We start from the raw sequence: 19,973 nt of genomic DNA, 5'->3' as shown, positions 1-19,973 counted from the left end.
TAGTACGTTAGTATTTATGGAACACGCGTCATCCGGAAGACACCTTTCGATCGTTTATTCTTTGTAATTCCAGCAGAGATGGCAATTACTTGAAAGAACAGTTGAACGGATGTTATAAGATAGATGTCAATCAAAGTAAAATAGTTGTATTGGAACGTAGTCGAATTGAATCAGATGAAGCCCTGACAGATTAGGAAATGAGAAGCTGAACGTAGCAGACGACTGCACGGACAGTAAATTAACGGGTGATGGCCAAAGTAGTGAGAATATAGAATTGAGACTGGCAGTAGACAGAAAAACATATTTATGGAAAAGAAAAATTCATTAGTAGCTAACATCAAGTTAAATATTTGCAGCTGTTGTAGGAAAGTATTGTGTGCAGCCTAGTTTGTTTTTTTTTTATCAAAGTGTAACGTGGAAGATGGACAGTAAAGACAAGAAGAGACTATAAGCCTTTGTAATGTGCAGAAAAATACCGAAGATTAAATGGGTGGAGCTGATGGCTAACGCAGAAGTACGAATCTAATTTGTTACACGCTGCACAAAATCTGAAAATGGTACACTCGTATAAACAAACCACTATGGCTCACAAACGCTTCTAAATGTAAGAAAGGCAGATGCCAGAGTGGCATTCACTGGGAGACTCCAATAGAGGTATAGTCCACACATGAAGGTAATACCTTACAATGTCCTCATTGTACCGATGCTTGAGTATCGTTCGTCGTCTGAGATCCGTACAAGATAAGACTGATGGAGGAATTTGCCAACATCCGAAGAAGCACAGGTGAAGACGAAAGCATGCTCATCCGTCTCCAGTGGCAGAAGCCATAAGGGGATCCATGGTACTAGAGGGAGCTGCAGAGGGTTGGTTGGTTGGTTTGGGGAAGGAGACCAGACAGCGTGGTCATCGGTCTCATCGGATTAGGGAAGGATGGGGAAGGAAGTCGGCCGTGCCCTTTCAGAGGAACCATCCCGGCATTTGCCTGGAGTGATTTAGGGAAATCACGGAAAACCTAAATCAGGATGGCCGGACGCGGGATTGAACCGTCGTCCTTCCGAATGCGAGTCCAGTGTGTAACCACTGCACCACCTCGCTCGGTAAAGGGGGGGGGGGGTGTCACTGTGCATCACGTGCAACACATTTTCTTCTAGAAGCAGTTGGTTTTGGTTTTGTTGGGGATTCCTATACACCATATTATTTGCTACAAACCTTTTTTTTTTTTTTTACATAAGCGACGGCCTTGCGCCACCATACTGGGAGGGCCTGTATGACTGCATGGTACCGCTCTACAGGTCGACGTTGGAGAGGTTATTGCAACAAGACGTTGGTTCCCTCATCTATGTACTGCTTCGGCAGAGTGCATCCTTCATTGGGCCAAGCAGATGGAGCTCGGAAGGTGCGAGATCTGGATTGTAGAATGGATGAGGAAGAACATTTCAGTGGAGTTTTGTAGGCTCTTCTCGGGTTCGCAGATTTGTGCTAGGGCTTGCGTCGTCATGGAGAAAGACAAGTTCGTTTGGCATTTTCGTGGCGACGAACACGCTGAAGTCATTTCTTCAATTATCTGAAGTTAGCATAAGACTCTTCGGAGATGTTCGTTGCTCCATGAGGGAAGACATCAGAGTAACCACTTCAAAACCCCAGAAGAACGTCGCCATGGCTTCAACAGCTGAAGATGCAACTTTGGACTTCTTGTTCTGAGGTGTAATGATGTGGCACCACTCCATGGATTGCCGTTTTGTTTCCGGTTCCAAGTGACGAACCCATGATACATCGCCTGTGAAGATGTCACTATCAGCATTGTAACGTGCATGCAATTCCGCTTAGACAGTCCTCCGTTGTTCTTTATGGTCTTCTGTTACGTAGCGAGGAACCCAGCTGGCACACACCTTCGAGTACCCCAACTGGTGGAAGAGTTGTGATGATGTCTGGTTTGTTGGGCGCTCAACTGCGCCGTCATCAGCGCCCGTACAAAGTTCCAATGTGTTCACAGGCCAATTTCCTTACGTAGTCCAATCTAGCCACTGTCACGAATGATGATGATGATGATGATGATGATGAAATGATGAGGACAACAAACACTCAGTCCCCGTGAAGAGAAAAATCCCCAACCCGGTCGGTAAGCAAATCCGGAACCCCGTGATCCAGAAGCAGCAACGATAGATGCTAGACCACGAGCTGCGGACTGGTAGACGAGTTTGCCAGCACTACTAAAAGAGAGTCCAGTTGTGTAGCGGGTGTTGGATTGTGATCCATAGATCACCTCGAATTAAAGTGTCCGCAAGTTCCAACATTGCGGGAGTCACAGTTGTGTGCGGGTGGCCAGCACGAGAATGGGGTACAGGTTTGCTCGCTTTCGTTGTGATGATGACCGACACCTCGCCTTACGATTCACAGCGCTTTTGTTCACTGCCAGGTCTCCGCAGACATTTTGCAGGCACTTATGAATATATACGATGCTGTGGTTTTACGCCAAATTTAAATTCAGTGACAGCTCTCTGCTCGGAATGCATCTTCGTTAGAAAAGTCATTTTGAAGGCTACGGTTGGCGCCGCCGCGTAGAAGAACTTCGTGAAACTGGAGGTACTGAAGCGGAAATAGTCCATCATGTCCCACAACGATTTCTGCATTTTTTCAACCGAAACTGACCGAGAGAAAAGAGTGCTGCATTACTTTTTGAATGCCCCTTGTAATTTCTCAGGAGAGTCAACCACTTTACTGCTTCCTCCACGTACACCTCGCGAAACGACAATGGAAAAAAGAATTAGAGAGACTCGAACTTACACAGAAGCTTACCAGCAGTCGCTCTAACCGAGCATAATTCGCGACTGGAACAGGAGATGGAGGGTGTTGATAGTGGAACACAAAGTATCCTCTTGTCACAGGAACACGGATCATAGATGATATAGATGTAGATGTATCTTCGCCGTGGAGGACGTAGATGGTAAGCTCTTCTCGGGCTCGCAGATTCGTGTTAGGCCTTCCATGGTCATGGAGAAAGATAAAGATCACCTAGCAGGTGAGCTCAGCACTAGCCTGCGTCGCCCTTACAGCAGACGTCATCTCGTCAGTGATTCATACCCCACCCCCTTTCGTGTATAGCCGTCCTTTACTCTTTCCCGTTTTACTTTTTCCATTCAGTCATTAGCGAATACGAACCATAGAGGAGGAACGTATTTCGCACAGTTACACCACACACGAAATTTGAATACCGCTCTATCAGTGAACGTATGTGTAACACAAAACTGTTATAAAATTTTTTGCGCTGAGCTACACTACTGGCCATTAAAATTGCTACACCACGAAAATGACGTGCTACAGACGCGAAATTTAACCGACAGGAAGAAGAAGCTGTGATATGCAAATGATTAGCTTTTCAGAGCATTCATACAAGGTTGGCGCCGGTGGCGACACCTACAACCTGTTCACATGAGGAAAGTTTCCAACCGATTTCTCATACACAAACAGCGGTTGACAGGCGTTGCCTAGTGAAACGTTGTTGTGATGCCTCGTGTAAGGAGGAGAAATGCGAACCATCACGTTTCTGACTTTGATAAAGGTCGGATTGTAGCCTATCGCGATTGCGGTTTATCGTATCGCGACATTGCTGCTCGCGTTGGTCGTGATCTAATGACTGTTAGCAGAATATGGAATCGGTGGGTTCAGGAGGGTAATACGGAACGCCCTGCTGGATCCCAACGGCCTCGTACCACTAGCAATCAAGATGACAGGCATGTTATCCGCTTGGCTGTAACGGATCGTGCAGCCACGTCTCGATCCCTGAGCCAATAGATGGGGACGTTAGCAAAACAATAACCATCTCCACGAACAGTTGGACGACGTTTGCAGCAGCATGGACTATCAGCTAGGAGACCATGGCTGTGGTTACCAATGACGCTGCATCACAGACAGGAACGCCTGCGATGGTGTACTCAACGGCGAACTTGGGTGCACGAATGGTAAAACGTCATTTTTTCGGATGAATCCAGGTTCTGTTTACAGTATCATGATGGTCGCATCCGTGTTTGACGACATCCCGATGAACGCACATTGGAAGCGTGTATTCGTCATCGCCATACTGGCGTATCACCCGGCGTGATGGTATGGGGTGCCACTGGTTACACGTCAGGGTCACCTCTTGTTCGCATTGACGGCACTTTGAACAGTGGACGCTACATTTGAGATGTGTTACGACCCGTAGCTCTACCCTTCATTCGATCCCTGCGAAATCCTACATTTCAGCACGATAATGCACAGACCGCATGTTACAGGTCCTGTACGGGCCTTTCTGGATACAGAAAATGTTCGACTGCTGCCCTGGCCAGCACATTCTCCAGATCTCTCGCCAATTGAAAACGTCTGGTCAATGGTGGCCGAGCAACTGGCTCGTCACAATACACCAGTCACTACTCTTGATGAACTGTGGTATGATGTTGAAGCTGCATGGGCAGCTGTACCTGTACACCCCATCCAAGCTCTTTTTGATTCAATGCCCAGGTGTATCAAGTCCGTTATTACGGCCAGAGGTGGTTGTTCTGGGTACTGATTTATCAGGATCTATGCACCCAAATTGCATGAAAACGTAATCACGTGTCAGTTATAGTATTATATGTCTGTCCAATGAATACCCGTTTATCATATACATTTGTTTTTGGTGTGGCAATTTTAACGGCGAGTAGTGTAGATGATGTAGATGTATTTTCCCTGTGGAGGACGAAGAAGGATGTTACGCAGAAACACCTAGTAGGTGGGCTCAGCCCTAGCCTCCGTCGGCCTTACAGCAGACGTCAACTCGTCAGTGGTGACTCCCCCCCCCCCCCCACCCCCTTTCGTGTATAGCCATCCTGTACTCCCTCCCGTTTTCCTTTTCCCACTCAGTCATTAGCGAAGAGGAACCATAAGGAACGCACGTATTTCGCACAGTTACACCACAAGTGAAGTTTGAATACTGCTCTGTCAGTGAATGTATGTGTAACACGAAACTGTTATCAAAATTTTAGCGCTGAGCTGTAATGTTCAGCCGAGTATAGGAGTGAGGCACGGCAGGGATGTGTAAGTGTACACGTAATGGGCTGTGTTTGTGCAGCGTGGCGTGCGGAAGCCGGCGGACCCGCGGCCTGTGGCTACCCGGCGACCGCCGACGCGTCGGCGCCGAAGCTGCAAAAATCAGATGCTTCCGCGTGGCCGGCCACGGCCCCTGTCTGCAAGCTATTCCTGGGGTCCGGCGCGTATACAGTGCAGCAGGCCACAGCTTACTCGCGTCCACTGGCCGGCAGCATTCAAATCCTCCGTGCTAAAGACTCGCAAATACGCGCGAGGGGTAACTGTCGATCGCATTTCGACCAATCCGTATTGTCCTGTCATTCGTTTAATTACTAATACCAGTACCTCCTACCGATGTTTCAGAAATATATGTGGTATATCGAGAGGTTGTAACAACGGAAAATTGTACTGAAATGCAGGAGAATCTGCAGCGAATTGACGCATGGTGCAGGGAATGGCAATTGAATCTCAATGTAGACAAGTGTAATGTGCTGCGAATACATAGAAAGATAGATCCCTTATCATTTAGCTATTAAATAGCAGGTCAGCAACTGGAAGCAGTTAATTCCATAAATTATCTGGGATTACGCATTAGGAGTGATTTAAAATGGAATATTCATAAAAAGGTGATCGTCGGTAAGGCAGATGCCAGACTGAGATGCATTGGAAGAATCCTAACGAAATGCAATCCGAAAACAAAGGAAGTAGGTTACAGTACGCTTGTTCGCCCACTGCTTGAATACTGCTCAGCAGTGTGGGATCCGTACCAGATAGGACTGATAGAAGAGATAGAGAAGAGAACGGAGAGCAGCGCGCTTCGTTACAGGATCATTTAGTAATCGCGGAAGCGTTACGGAGATGAGAGATAAACTCAAGTGGAAGACTCTGCAGGAGAGACGCTCAGTAGCTCGGAACGGACTTTTGTTGAAGTTTCGAGAACATACCTTCACCGAAGAGTCAAGCAGTATATTGCTCACCCTTACGTATATCTCGCGAGAGAGTTTAGAGCCCACACAGAACCATACCGACAATCGTTCTTTCCACGAACAATACGAGACTGGAATAGAAAAGAGAACCGATAGAGGTACTCAAGGTACCCTCCGCTACACACCGCTAGGTGGCTTGCGGAGTATGGATGTAGATATAGATGAAATGATTATTACCACGCAGCTAAAACAGTGACCCAGTTCCGGCTGCATGTTACTTGCCTATCAGGTTAAAGGCACAACAGAAAGTTAACTCTCATATACTTACTGACTGCACTTAAAAGTTTAAAATGCTGCCATAATCTACTCAGTGAAATGTACAATCTTACGTTGAAGGTTAAATAAAATAAGTCAGGCATTAAAGTTTCAAACAGTATATACGGGGTGCTTCTTATTAACGTTTAAACGTGCCTACGACCAAGTAGATGACTCTGAGACAAGTAGTTTAACATACACTGAAGTGCCAAAGAAACTGGTACACCTGTTTAATATTGTGGAGGGCCCCCGCGAGCACACAGAAATGCCGCAACACGATGTGGCATGGACTCGACTATTGTCTGAAGTAGTGCTGGAGGCAATTGACACCATGAATCCTGCATGGCTGTCCATAAATCCGTAAGAAAACGAGGGGGTGGAGATCTCTTCTGAACAGCAAGTTGCAAGGCATTAAAGATATACTCAATAATGTCCATGTCTGGGGAGTCTGGTGGCCAGCGGAAGTGTTTCAAACTCAGAAGAGTGTTCCTGGAGCCACTCTGTAGCAATTCTGGACGTGTGGGGTGTCGTAGTGTCCCGCTCGAATTACCAAAGTCCGTCAGAATGCACAATAGACATTAGCGGATGCAGGTGATCAGACAGGAAGCTTAAGTACATGTCTAGACGTATCAAGGGTCCCATATCACACCAGCTGCAAACGCCCAACACCGTTACAGGAGCCTCCACCAGCTTGAACAGTCCCCTGCTGACATGTAGATTCCATGGATTCATGAAGTTGTCTCCATACCCCTACACGTCCATCCGCTCGATTCAATTTGAAACGAGACTCGTCCGACCAGGAACCATGTCGCCAGTCATCAAGATTCCAATGTCGGTGTTGAGGGGCCCAGGCGAGGCGTAAAGCTTTGTATCGTGCAGTCATCAAGGGTACACGAATGGACCTTCAGCTCCGAAAGCCCGTATTGATGATGTTTCGTTTAATGGTTCGCACGCTGACACTTGTTGATGGCCCAGCACTGAAATCTGCAGCAGTTTGCGGAAGGGTTGCACTTCTGTCGCCTTGAACGATTCTCTTCAATCGTCATTCGTCCCGTTCTTGCAGGATCTTTTTCCGGTCGCAGCGATTTCGGAGATTTCGTGTTTATGGGACTCCTAATATTCACGATACACTCGTGAAATGGTCGTACTGCCAATTCCCACTTAATCACTACCTCGGAGGTGCTGTGTCACATCACTCGTGCGCAGGCTATATCACCACGTTCAAACTCACTCAAGTGTTGATAACCAGCCATTTTATCAGCAGTAACTGATCTAACAACTGCGCGAGACACGTGTTGTCTTATGTAGGAGTCGCCGACCCCAGCGCGTGTTCTGCCCATTTACATATCTCTGTATTACGCATGCCTATACCAGTTTCTCTGGCTCTTCAGTGTAAAACAGTACATTGAATAGGCCGTTCGCTGCTGCTCTTGTAAAGTGATAAGTGGTTGAATACTGCGAAAAACACCAGTATTCTCCTGTTGATTCCAATTTTTTGAATCTCTGCTCAAGAATCATATTGTAAACTGGGATCATACGAGCATTTGGGTATTACGAATAGTCAGTGCTAAAGAGTGAAAACTGAGTTGGATAACTCAGTTTCTCGTGTTAATTTTTCCATTCTCAAAGGCTCCAAGCAGATAAAGATATTCGTAGATAATATGGGGGCTACTTCGTGTTTTGTGACTGTATAAAAAGTTCTTATTTCGATAAAACACGTTTTTCATTATTTAACTCTCTCTCCGTCCGAACAAGCCTTGGAATGCCCACGGTACCGACCGGCCGCCATGTCATCCTCAGCCCACAGTCTTCACTGAATGCGGTTATGGAGGGACATGTGGTCAGCACAATGATCTCCTGGCCGTATGTCAGTTTACGATACCGGAGCCGCTACTTCTCAATCAAGTAGCCCCTTAGTTTGCCTCACAAGGGCTGAGTGCATCCCGCTTGCCAACAGCGCTTGGCAGACCGAACGGTCACCCATCCTAGTTCTAGCCCAGCCCGACAGCGCTTAACGTCGGTGATCTGACAGGAACCGGTGTTACCACTGCGCCAAGGCCGTTGGCGTTTTGTTTTATTTAAGGCATCAATAATACTCATAGTAACTACTGTGGTTATTCATTTTATGTTTTAGATTAACGATACCACGAACAGTTGTCACGTTTAAAATTAATTTGTAGCATTCACTTTTTCTTTGCACCATACAGTGTTACCATGTGTACGCCTGTACACAGGCGTCCGTTTCTACTTCGCGTGTTTTGGCTTATATAACACATCCACCTCGTCGTTACACGTATTTTATGTTCATTTGAAACGTGAAGAATGCGGACCTCTTTTGTTTTGTTTTTGTGGCTGTGGCATGATGTCTGTTGTCTGATCTATTATTCAATGGTTGTTATTCTATGAGTTTTATTGTTTTTTGAAAATGGTTCAAATGGCTCCGAGCACTATGGGACTTATCTGCTGAGGTCATCAGTCCCCCAGAACTTAGAACTACTTAAATTTAACTGACCTAAGGACATCACACACATCCATGCCCGAGACAGAATTCGAACCTGCGACCCTAGCGGTCGACGGTTCCAGACTGTAGCGCCTAGAACCGCTCGGCCACCCCGGCCGGCGATTACCTTTAACTTTGTTTTAAGTCAGTGGGATATTTTATCAACAATGAAGAGAAATTCTAAGTATCTGTAAGAACTTGATGTTAAACCACCACTTGTCTTATTAAATTCAGATTGCATGTAAAAATGTATCCTGAAACATGCTATGAATAAATGCCCTGTTATACATAGATTTTAGACCGAAGAAATGACATTTTAACGCTGTCTGACTACGACTTTGAGAGGAATGAACAAGGGTTGGGTAGTGATAGCTTATTTGAGCAACGACAGAATAACGAGCATAAATGAGGATACGAATGAATTCTGTGATGGCATTAAGTTGTGATGAACTCATGGGCTGGTAGGCAAGTTACGTGGACTGAGCATGCATGTCGCAGTATGTTAACCTAGCTTCTTCTAACTAGAAACTTGAAATAGAAAAACTCAGAATAATCACATCGTAGAATAAAGTGTTATATCACCAATTTTCCCTGCACCGGCAGCTGACGACTTACTTGCTGGCTTGAAAAACGTGCAAAGAAATACCCGAAGCGTATTGCTGACTACAGTTTTTTAAGAACCGTATATACCGATTGTATTAATGGCCCAGTAAAACTGGAGTTCATAATATGACATGTGAAAGTTCAATACAAATTGTAATGTGCACACACTGACATAAAATTAATTGAATTTTTAAGCAGTCGCTCTGGATTATGAACGAACATGAACGAACTGCGTAAGCTTTGATTCAAATTATTGTTATTATTACTATTGTTATTATTAATATTGTTATTATTATTTCGTCTAAAAGTTAATAACGTTTCATCAGATAATTCTATGCAGATCGCGAAGTGTACACAATGACATAAAAATAATAGAATTTTTAAACAGTGGTACGAGATTACGAATGAACTCCGTAGGTTTTAACTCAAATGATTATTTTAATTTCATGGTGAGGATGATCATGGTCACAGTGAAGCTTACAAATATCCATGCATGAAACACGGCAATACTATTTGGATGCACTAATGTGAATCCAATTCTGCACCATGCCTTGGAAACTAACCATCTCAGCGAAAAAGGAACATTTAATTAGTACATAAATAAATCCACGCTAAATATTTGCAAATGCTGAAAATACTGCTTTGCCACGCAACGCGATGCAAGCAGGACCTCGGCAAGCATTTGTAACACTAAATGTGGGAGTGATCAACATAAAATGACTCCAGTTGCACTTAGTACATTACTCAACCATAGTCTTTACCTCGAAACACGTCGACAGGAAGCTCCAGACAAACAAGCCTCACTTCATCGCGTTTTACCCTACGCTCGCGTCTCATTGGCTAGCGTCTTTGCCCGCCTAAGTGTTTCAAATGAGATGAACCTACGAAATTCGACGAAGACAGTGATGCTTTCAGTGATAGGTCGCTCGGTACAAAAACTTTTCTGTACCGTCGTCAGCGATTTGTATTACGCGGAAGAAAATGAGTTTCTAAAAGTTATGTTTGTCGGAGACAACTTTCAGACAATTTACGATGAATAATATCTTCGGAAATGTGCACTCATTCCATCATCCCTTACATCCTCAGAAGAGAATCTAGTGGCAGCCTTAAATACTTCGTGTTTGTCATGGGAGCGTGTTTTTGTACCTGCGATGTCAGATTTTTATCCAAACCTGAGAGCTGATTGGAGCTGTTAACATTTTGTTTCACTCTTTATCACCATACCTACGGCCAGGTAACACATTGAGTACCTTTAGCATGTACTGCGATTGTCTAATAAAGACTGATGCACTCATGTTACTTTCTTTCCTGCCTATAGGAGCACCTCATTACATCACGATCGCCCAAGGAGGAATTTCATTAAAAAAATTTTCAGAGCCAGCAATCAACAACAGTGCTAGAACCGTGACGCAGTGTAATGCTGGTGCACACTAAATTACGGCATGCAGATTGTAACCTCAAGGCCAGCCGAAATTGTGCCACGCACGTGAGCACGTACATAACCGCTTTAGCTTTCATTATCGGCAAAATACCTGCAAAGCGAAGGACTATAATAATATTAACTGCCTGGAGTCACGCACCTGACTCTATATTCGCCGAGTACGGAAGAATTACAGGAGATGGAAATGTTTTCAACTAATCACGGGAAACTGCAGTTTCTAACTTTAAAAGTTTGTTCGGACATTTTACCACAGTTGTGATTAGAACCCAGTGTTCGGAAACGATTCGGAGTTTATGTATACAAACTGGGTTTCTCCAACGACTGTTCGTTCTAAAGCAATATTACGGAAGAACATACCGAAAGTAATTTTTGACATCTGAGTTCCTTAAAGGCTGTGACGTGTAGACTGTAGGACTTTTCTGTGAGATCCAAATCGAACTGCAATAACCATCTGCTGTACGTAGAAATGCTAATGATGATGAAGTCCCATACTCCGTAACAGAGCGTAGGGGAACGATGCGGGAGACCCGCGCCTCCGTACTAGGCAAGGTCCTAGTGGAGGTGGTTTGCCATTGCCTTCCTCCGACCGTAATGGGGATGAACGATGACGATGAAGACGACACAACAACACCCAGTCATCTCGAGGCAGGTGAAAATCCCTTACCTGCCGGGAATCGAACCCGGGACTCCATGCTTGGGAAGCGAGAACGCCACCGCGAGACCACGAGACCACGACAATGAAAATTTGTGCTAGACCGGGACTCTAACGCGGATTTCCCGCTTTATGGGACCAGTCGTCTTAACACCTTTGGCTATCCGTGCACAACTGACGATCGCGCCCAAACTTCCATATGTCTTCGTTCCTGCTTCACAGCCTGTACTACTACACACATTACGTAATACCCGTACAGGAAACATTTTAACTGAAACCGCTCCTCGGTACCGGTGGATAAATACAATGTTGCGGTACCTGAGTTTTTGAGAAGAGCTACAAATTATTCCTTCGGACATGCATGCAGCGACTGCAGCCGTTATGAAATACATGAAATATATTTTCAGCTGCGAATACCAACAACCATCATCTGTTTAAGGGAACGATGTCAGTAAAAATTTGGGCCAGACTGGGAGCGGAAGCCGGATTTCCCGGTTTACGTGAGTGGTTGCCTGAACCGCTTTGGCATACATGTATGTCCGAAGAAACATTGCATCGTTCTCCTAAACAAAACAAATGTTCAAAGGTGTGTGAAATCTTATGGGACTTAACTGGTAAAGTCATCAGTCCCTAGCTTACACCCCACTTAACCTAAATTATCCTAAGAACAAACACACACACCCATGCCCGTGGGAGGACTCGAATCACCGCCGGGACCAGCCGCACAGTTTATGACTGCAGCGCCGTAGACCGCTCGGCTAATCCCGCGCGGCTTCTCCTAAACAACAGAGGCACTGTAGTATCGTAAGTTTGGTTACTACATACACCCGTCACTAATATCGCTGAATCTTCTTCTTGTTCTTGGCATTAATCCTGTATCTTCATGGGGTCGGCATGTTAATTTGTGGATTTGGTATTGTTAGCGGTGGAGGATGATTAGATGGCATTCTTGTCACAACGCCTCTCCCCTCTCCCAAGAAAACGGAGTTTTTGTACTCCATTCGTCTGCCTCTAGTGTTATCCCATGTGTTAGAGAACCGTGTACCTGAGGCGGGACCTGAGTTGCACGCCGGTATTCACCTGTTTGGATGTGGGAAACAGCCTGAAAACCCTATCCAGGTTGGCCGCCACACCAGCCCTCATTTTTAATCCGCAGGTCGGGTTGAATCCAAGACCACGGCGCCATCCCGAGTCACGCAAACACAGCGCTGAGGCGCACGGCTATGCGGGCAGGTCTCCGTTATCGCTGAATATCTATCATCTCGGTAACACCCTGCATATCGTTCGTGTCATGTAACGCGACTACCTGTTGATCTGACCGTAACATGAACTGCCGTGGGGTCAACAGCGGGCTGCAGTGGTGAAGACTTTAAATTCGCACCCGGAAAGATGACTACTCAAATCCCCGTCCGGTCATCATCGTCTGTTCGTAATGAGTAGTGTTTCACGGTCTGGATCTTCATTTAAATTAAACTTCCGAGCTAAGAGGCCGTGGTCTAACAGTAGAAATTCTTCATTCTGACGTTTCGTTGTCAACTGCGGGCAACACCTTCCGATGAAAGCCATCGACTGGCTGCTAGGCCGTTTGGATCCCTCATACATTGAGCGCATAGAGGGTGCCACCACTCATCATGTCGACAGTGAAACACAAGTGACGAGTGGCGCTGCCCTCTATGCCCTCTATAGGGCCTATAAATTGGACCTCCGCGGCCTAGTAGCCAGTCATTGACTCACCGCGGAAGATGTTGCACGCAGTTGGGAGCGAAACGTCGGGAGGAAGAATTTCTACTGATCGACCATGGCCTCATAGCCCGGAAGTTTTAGACTACTGGCAAATAAAATTGCTACACCACGAAGATGACGTGCTACAGACGCGACATTTAACCGACAGGAAGAAGATGCTGTGATATGCAAATGATTACCTTTTCAGAGCATTCACACAAGGTTTGCGCCGGTGGCGACACCTACAACGTGCTGACATGAGGAAAGTTTCCAACTGATTTCTCATACAAAAACAGCAGTTGGCCAGCGTTGCCTAGTAAAACGTTGTTTTGATGCCTCGTGTAAGGAGCAGAAATGCGTACCATCACATTTGCGACTTTGATAAAGGTCGGATTGTAGCCTATCGCGATTGCGGTTTATCGTATCGCGACATTGCTGCTCGTGTTGGTCGAGATCCAATGACTGTTAGCAGAATATGGAATCGGTGGGTTCAGGAGGGTAATACGGAACGCGGTGCTGGATCCCAACGGCCTCGTATCACTAGCAGTCGAGATGACAGGCATCTTATCCGCATGGCTGTAACGGGTCGTGTAGCCACGTCTCGATCCCTGAGTCAACAGATGGGGACGTTTTCAAGACAACAACCATCTGAACGAACAGTTCGATGACGTTTGCAGCAGCATGGACTATCAGCTCTTAGACCATGGCTGCGGTTACCCTTGACGCTGCATCACTGACAGGAGCGCCTGCGATGGTGTACTCAACGACGAGCCTGGGTGCACGAATTGCAAAACATCATTTTTTCGGACGGATCCAGATTCTGTTTACAGCATCACGACGGTCGTATCCGTGTTTGGCGACATCGCGGTGAACGCACATTGGAAGCGTGTATTCGTCATCGCCATACTGGCGTATAGCCTGGCGTGGTGGTATGGGGTGCCATTGGTTACACATCTCGGTCACCTCTTGTTCGCATTGACGGCACTTTGAACAGTTCACGTTACATTTGAGGTGTGTTACGAGCCGTGGCTCTACCCTTCATTCGATCCCTGAGAAACCGTACATTTCAGCAGGATAATGCACGACCGCATGTTTCAGGTCCTGTACGGGCCTTTCTGGATACAGAAAGTATTCGACTGCTGCCCTGTCCAGCACATTCTCCAGATCTGTCACCAATTGAAAACGTCTGGTCAGTGGTGGCCGAGCAACTGGCTCGTCACAATACGCCAGTTACTACTGTTGATGAACTGTGGTATCGTGTTGAAGCTGCATGGGCAGCTGTACCTGTACACGCCATCCACGCTCTGTTTGACTCAATGCCCAGGTGTATCAAGGCCGTTATTACGGCCAGAGGTGGTTGTTCTGGGTACTGATTTCGCAGGATCTATGCACCAAAATGCGTGAAAATGTAATCACATGTCAGTTCTAGTATAATATATTTGTCCAATGAATACCCGTTTATCATCTGCATTTTTTCTTGGTGTAGCAATTTTATTGGCCATTAGTGTAATTAAAGATCATCGTTCGTAGATTTCATGAGTCGCTTAAGACACTAGCCGGAATGATACGTCTGAAAAGGATTTTCTTCCCCAAATTTTGACCCTTGCTACAACGCTATTGACATCGTAGTCGACGGAACGGTAATCCTTAAGTTCCATCCTTCCTAGAGTGACGCTAAATGGATTACTGAAGACTTATTGACGACGACGTAGCTGGCACTAGGGACTACGACAACAGATCCACACCTCTGACGGAAGCAGTGGGCAAATCCGAAGGACGTCGGTAGGGGCTCGGTCGGGAAGAGCCGGGGCGGGCTGACAGCCGCGGTGAATCCCCGCAGCGCGAACATTCGCGGCGGGCGCGACGACTGACAAATGGGACGGAAGGCGCCATCGCTCACTGTCCGCGCCGCCGCCTCGCGCCCTGCCCTGCCCCGGAATGCGACGCGGAGCCAGCGCGAGCCACCGTCTTGGGAGTGGGCGGGACATCCTCCCGCTAGCGGATAAAGCGGCTGGTGGCGCGCCGGATATGAGCTACGACGCGTGCCGGAGGAATGGCCCGCCGCAAAATAAAGAAGCGCTCTCCACCGCAAGGGGAACGCTCGTGTCGGATGGCTGAGGTAGGCCCGCTAGACTGAAATAAAGTGGCAGAGAAAAGGCTCACGGTCTCTGGAGTAACCAAAAAATTCCTCACCGGCAGTCTTCTTCAAGTGCCTATCTGTTACTGGGCGTTTGCGGTCAACATGGAAATCTTGTCTTCATGTCTGCGTCCCTCCTGGTGTACAAGGCTGGGCGTATATTGCGCAGACCAGGAGCACCAGTAGAATTGTACAACTACCGTCCAGTCATGACAAAACTTTATCATCTAGTGAGCAAGATGTATGAGACAGGTGAAATACCCTCAGACTTCAAGAAGAATATCGTAATTCCAATCCCAAAGAAAGCAGGTGTTGACAGATGTGAAAATTACCGAACTATCAGTTTAATAAGTCACAGCTGCAAAATACTAACGCGAATTCGTTACAGACTAATGGAAAAGCTGGTAGAAGCCGACCTCGGGGAAGATCAGTTTGGATTCCGTAGAAATATTGGAACACGTGAGGCAATACTGACCCTACGACTTATATTAGAAGAAAGATTAAGGAAAGGCAAACCTACGTTTCTAGCATTTGTAGACTTAGAGAAAGCTTTTGACAATGTTGACTGGAATACTCTCTTTCAAATTCTGCAGGTGGCAAGGGTAAAATACAGGGAGCGAAAGGCTATTTACAATTTGTACAGAAACCAGATGGCAGTTACAAGAGTCGAGGGACATGAAAGGGAAGCAGTGGTTGGGAAGGGAGTGAGACAGGCTTGTAGCCTCTCCCTGATGTTATTCAATCTGTATATTGAGCAAGCAGTAAAGGAAACAAAAGAAAAATTCGGAGTAGGTATTAAAATCCATGGAGAAGAAATAAAAACTTTGAGGTTCGCCGATGACATTGTAATTCTGTCAGAGACAGCAAGGGACTTGGAAGAGCAGTTGAACGGAATGGACAGTGTCTTGAAAGGAGGGTATAAAATGAACACCAACAAAATCAAAATAAGGATCATGGAATGTAGTCGAATTAAGTCGGGTGATGCTGAGGGAATTAGATTAGGAAATGAGACACTTAAAGTAGTAAAGGAGTTTTGCTATTTGGGGATCCAAATAACTGATGATGGTGGAAGTAGAGAGGATATAAAATGTAGACTGGCAATGGCAAGGAAAGCGTTTCTGAAGAAGAGGAATTTGTTAACATCGAGTATAGATTTAACTGTGAGGAAGTCGTTTCCGAAAGTATTTGTATGGAGTGTAGCCATGTATGGAAGTGAAACATGGGCGATAAATAGTTTGGACAAGAAGAGAGTAGAAGCTTTCGAAATCTGGTGCTGCAGAAGAATGCTTAAGATTAGATGGGTAGATCACATAATTAATGATGAGGTACTGAATATAATTGGGGAGAAGAGAAATTTGTGGCACAATTTGACAAGAAGGAACCGGTTGGTAGGACATGCTCTGAGGCATCAAGGGATCACAAATTTAGCATTGGAGGGCAGCGTGGAGGGTAAAAATCGTAGAGGAAGAGATGAATACATTAAGCACATTCAGAAGGATGTAGGTTACAGTAAGGACTGGGAGTTGAAGCTTGCGCAGCATAAAGTAGCATGGAGAACTGCATCATACCAGTCTCAGGACTGAAGTCCACAACAACAACAACAAAAACAACAATAGTGAAGACTACATTACTTTTTCTTGTAGCTTTGGTGAGTTAAGGCTGTACCTGCGTTACGTGTCGGGAGCTACCTCATAAAGATCGCTTTCTCTGTGTATGCGGTTTGCGTTTTACTAGATTTCCCTAAGAACCAGAAGCGATGAACCTTCTAGGCACTGAGCCTGGATAAATAAAGAGCCAGGGAACATAAGGAACATTTTCGTCCTACGTAATTATCCTTCTGTCTGTGGCCGAGCGAGTTGAGGTAGTAGTTAGCACACTGGACTCGCATTCGGGAGGTCGACGGTTCAAACCCGCGTCTGGCAATCCAGATTTAGGTTTTCCATGGATTCCCCAAATCGCTCCCGGTAAATTTCAGGATAGTTCCTTTCAAGGGGCACACGCGATTTTCTTCACCATCCTTGACACCATATGAGCTTGCGCTTCGTCTCGAATCGCCTCAATGTCGACAGGACTTTAAATCCGATCTTCCTTCTTACTCTCTGTTACTTAAGAGTAAACAGTACTTTCAGCAAAACTGAAATTGCTAATGTTTAATTCATGTTTTACTCGAAACTTGTTGATTTGTAACGTGAAACAGAGGTACTTTGTAGTAAAAATAAAAAAATACAGATTTATTTTATAGGGTTAGAAAACGCAATTTCCTCAACAAAAAGATAAAATGAAAAACCACAAAACAGAAATGGATCAAACATGGATTCAATACTTCGTCAAATTTATATAAAACACGTTTCCGTTATTTATGAACAGCTCTCTCATTTATCAATAATAACTGGAAATCTTACTGTTCACCATGATGAAGAACTTTCTATTGAGTAAAAAATAACAACAATTAAATGCATTTGCTTGTGTTTGTGCATGTAAATTGTACTTGCACCAAAAGCGTTTGGTTTTGTTTCATAAAAGAGCAGAAGTTAAGTCATCAGCTATTTTTTATTACTTACAGAAACAAAAATTCAATATATATTCTGTAACTTCTGTAACGAAGTGGAATACACAATAGGCTAGCACAAAACAATGTGCGGCCCTAAAAAAAAAAAAAGGAAGTCGTCGGCTCCATTTTCTGCCTTACGCATTTGTTTCTTTCCCTCCTACCAATTCTACCAAGACTACTGGTAGTCCTACAGTTTACTACGTCATTTATGCAGTGCACCAAAACTAACGAATCGCAGTTTTGGTAGAGCTCAGTTCTAGGTACCAGCAAACCTTGTGGCAGGAAGCCCCTACATATCGATGCAGACACATTAGTGATCAGAAACGAAGAGATTTCTAGTCTAATGTTCGGGCTACATACTTCATAAATCGAGGAGGCAATTTTACATCACTGCTAAAGGGCTTCCTTCGTTCCCGCTGAAGATTCGCGACGAGTCTGAGAAGTGAGGCGCTGCGGTCGCTTCATACTCGTCGATTCGTACTCTGTTACCGAGATGTGCAAGAGTGTAAGGTTAGTCGTGGCTTGTTGTTAGTACGGAAGGTGAGTACACGAGTTTAGTGCAGTAAAGTAGCACTGACAAGGCGAAATGACCGATTGTCGGTATCAGATTGCCTTTAACAAAACTGTGTTCTGTCAGACTGTGGAGGGTGTAAGACGAAAAGTAATTGATGCAAAGTACACAATTACAAACGTCTTCCATTACAGGAATTAGTTTCACGCTTCAGACAAAAAAGATACAAATTACGTCCAATGCAAACAACATGGTTGAATTCTTGTTTATTTAACTTCCATCCTGAAAAGACACGTGCTGCGTCAAACGAAAACTGGGCGCAGAGCAACGTCACCGTTATAGCCCTGCGACAAGAAAGGGTGCTATTTCTGTAGCCATTTCTTCATGGCAACTTGCATTTATGGGCTAACAGCGAGTTGTGTACCTTATCATTCATTTCTGTAATTTATTTTAATAACGAAGTACCATTTAGAGATGCAGTTAATTCTAGTGTCATGATTTCTGGCAGTGTCGTTACGGATTTGGTAACACCTCGGAAGTATCTAAATATGTCGACGTAATTATTAGACATTGTCTGAATAGATATTAAATATTAAAATAAATTTACAACAGTCTCAGAGAAAGTTTTATCTATAGAAATTTATGTGTAAACTGAACACTATTCACTGCTAACCGATCAGTCGGGATATAGGTACGTACTTCTGTCATTTATGCAGGTCAGGCATTTTGTGACATTCCAACTTGCCATTCACAACGGCTATAAAGCGAAAATCATGATTATGTGCAATAAAATATTAGTAATTTATGGCGGAAATTTCTGTCAAAACGGTTGCTTATATAGCTGAATGTTGCGAGCCCGCATTTATACTTACAGTCTGGTGTACACCGTCTCCTTTCTGAGAGAATCCACAGCTCGTGGTCTAGTGGTTAGCACTGCTGCCTCTGTATCACGGGGTCCGGGCTTCGATTACCGGCCGGGTCGGCGATTTTCTCCGTCCGGGGACAGGGTTTTTGTGTTGTCCTCGTCATTTCACCATCGTTCAGGAAAATGGCGATACTGGACAGAGAAAAGATTGGGAATTTGTCCGGGCGCTGATAACCACGGCGTGAGCTCCCCACAAATCAAAACCATCGTCATCCTCGTAAGCGAGTCGGGTCCGCTCGTACCCGACGACAGTCTCTGGTGACGAGTGGGCTGCTGCGGACACTCGTAAGTTTAATCTGTGGGCACACGGAGACGGTGTCACAGCGAGTGTATGGAGCTCATTTCTGATCTCTAGAGCTCAAGCGAACGCGCAGCAGCTAACGCGAATCCTCTCTGGTGCAAATGCTAGGTGCGAATGAGCAAATGGTATTCGGTCGTGTTCCGTTCGCATTCGCTACTGTTTGCTCGTGTTTCACTGGCTTTCTATGTTTTTGCAAACCATCAAAGGAATTTTGCCTCCTCTCCGTTTCTGCGCTCGAAGTACAAGGAGATTTCGCCTGCTATTTTGTCTACTTTTTTTTGTTGGATAAAAATTTCTCGGTAAACCTGCAGTGCTTGATTTTAATAAAATACCGAGTTTCCGATA

General features: G+C 45.3%; 1 protein-coding gene and 1 pseudogene across 2 annotated transcripts in view; one reads left to right on the top strand and one right to left on the bottom strand.

Moving 5' to 3' along the window:
- Window positions 1–19,973, top strand: part of LOC124788337 (complexin) — a 723,750-nt gene that overhangs the window by 51,150 nt on the left and 652,627 nt on the right. The gene's annotated exons all lie outside the window — the stretch shown is intronic.
- Window positions 8,234–8,351, bottom strand: LOC124791150 (annotated as a pseudogene).

The sequence above is a fragment of the Schistocerca piceifrons genome, chromosome 3 (genome assembly GCF_021461385.2).
Source record: "Schistocerca piceifrons isolate TAMUIC-IGC-003096 chromosome 3, iqSchPice1.1, whole genome shotgun sequence".
Classification (NCBI taxonomy): Eukaryota; Metazoa; Arthropoda; class Insecta; order Orthoptera; family Acrididae; genus Schistocerca; species Schistocerca piceifrons.
The sequence above is the reverse complement of the archived record's forward strand: the minus strand, read 5'-3'. Positions and strand labels throughout refer to the sequence as shown.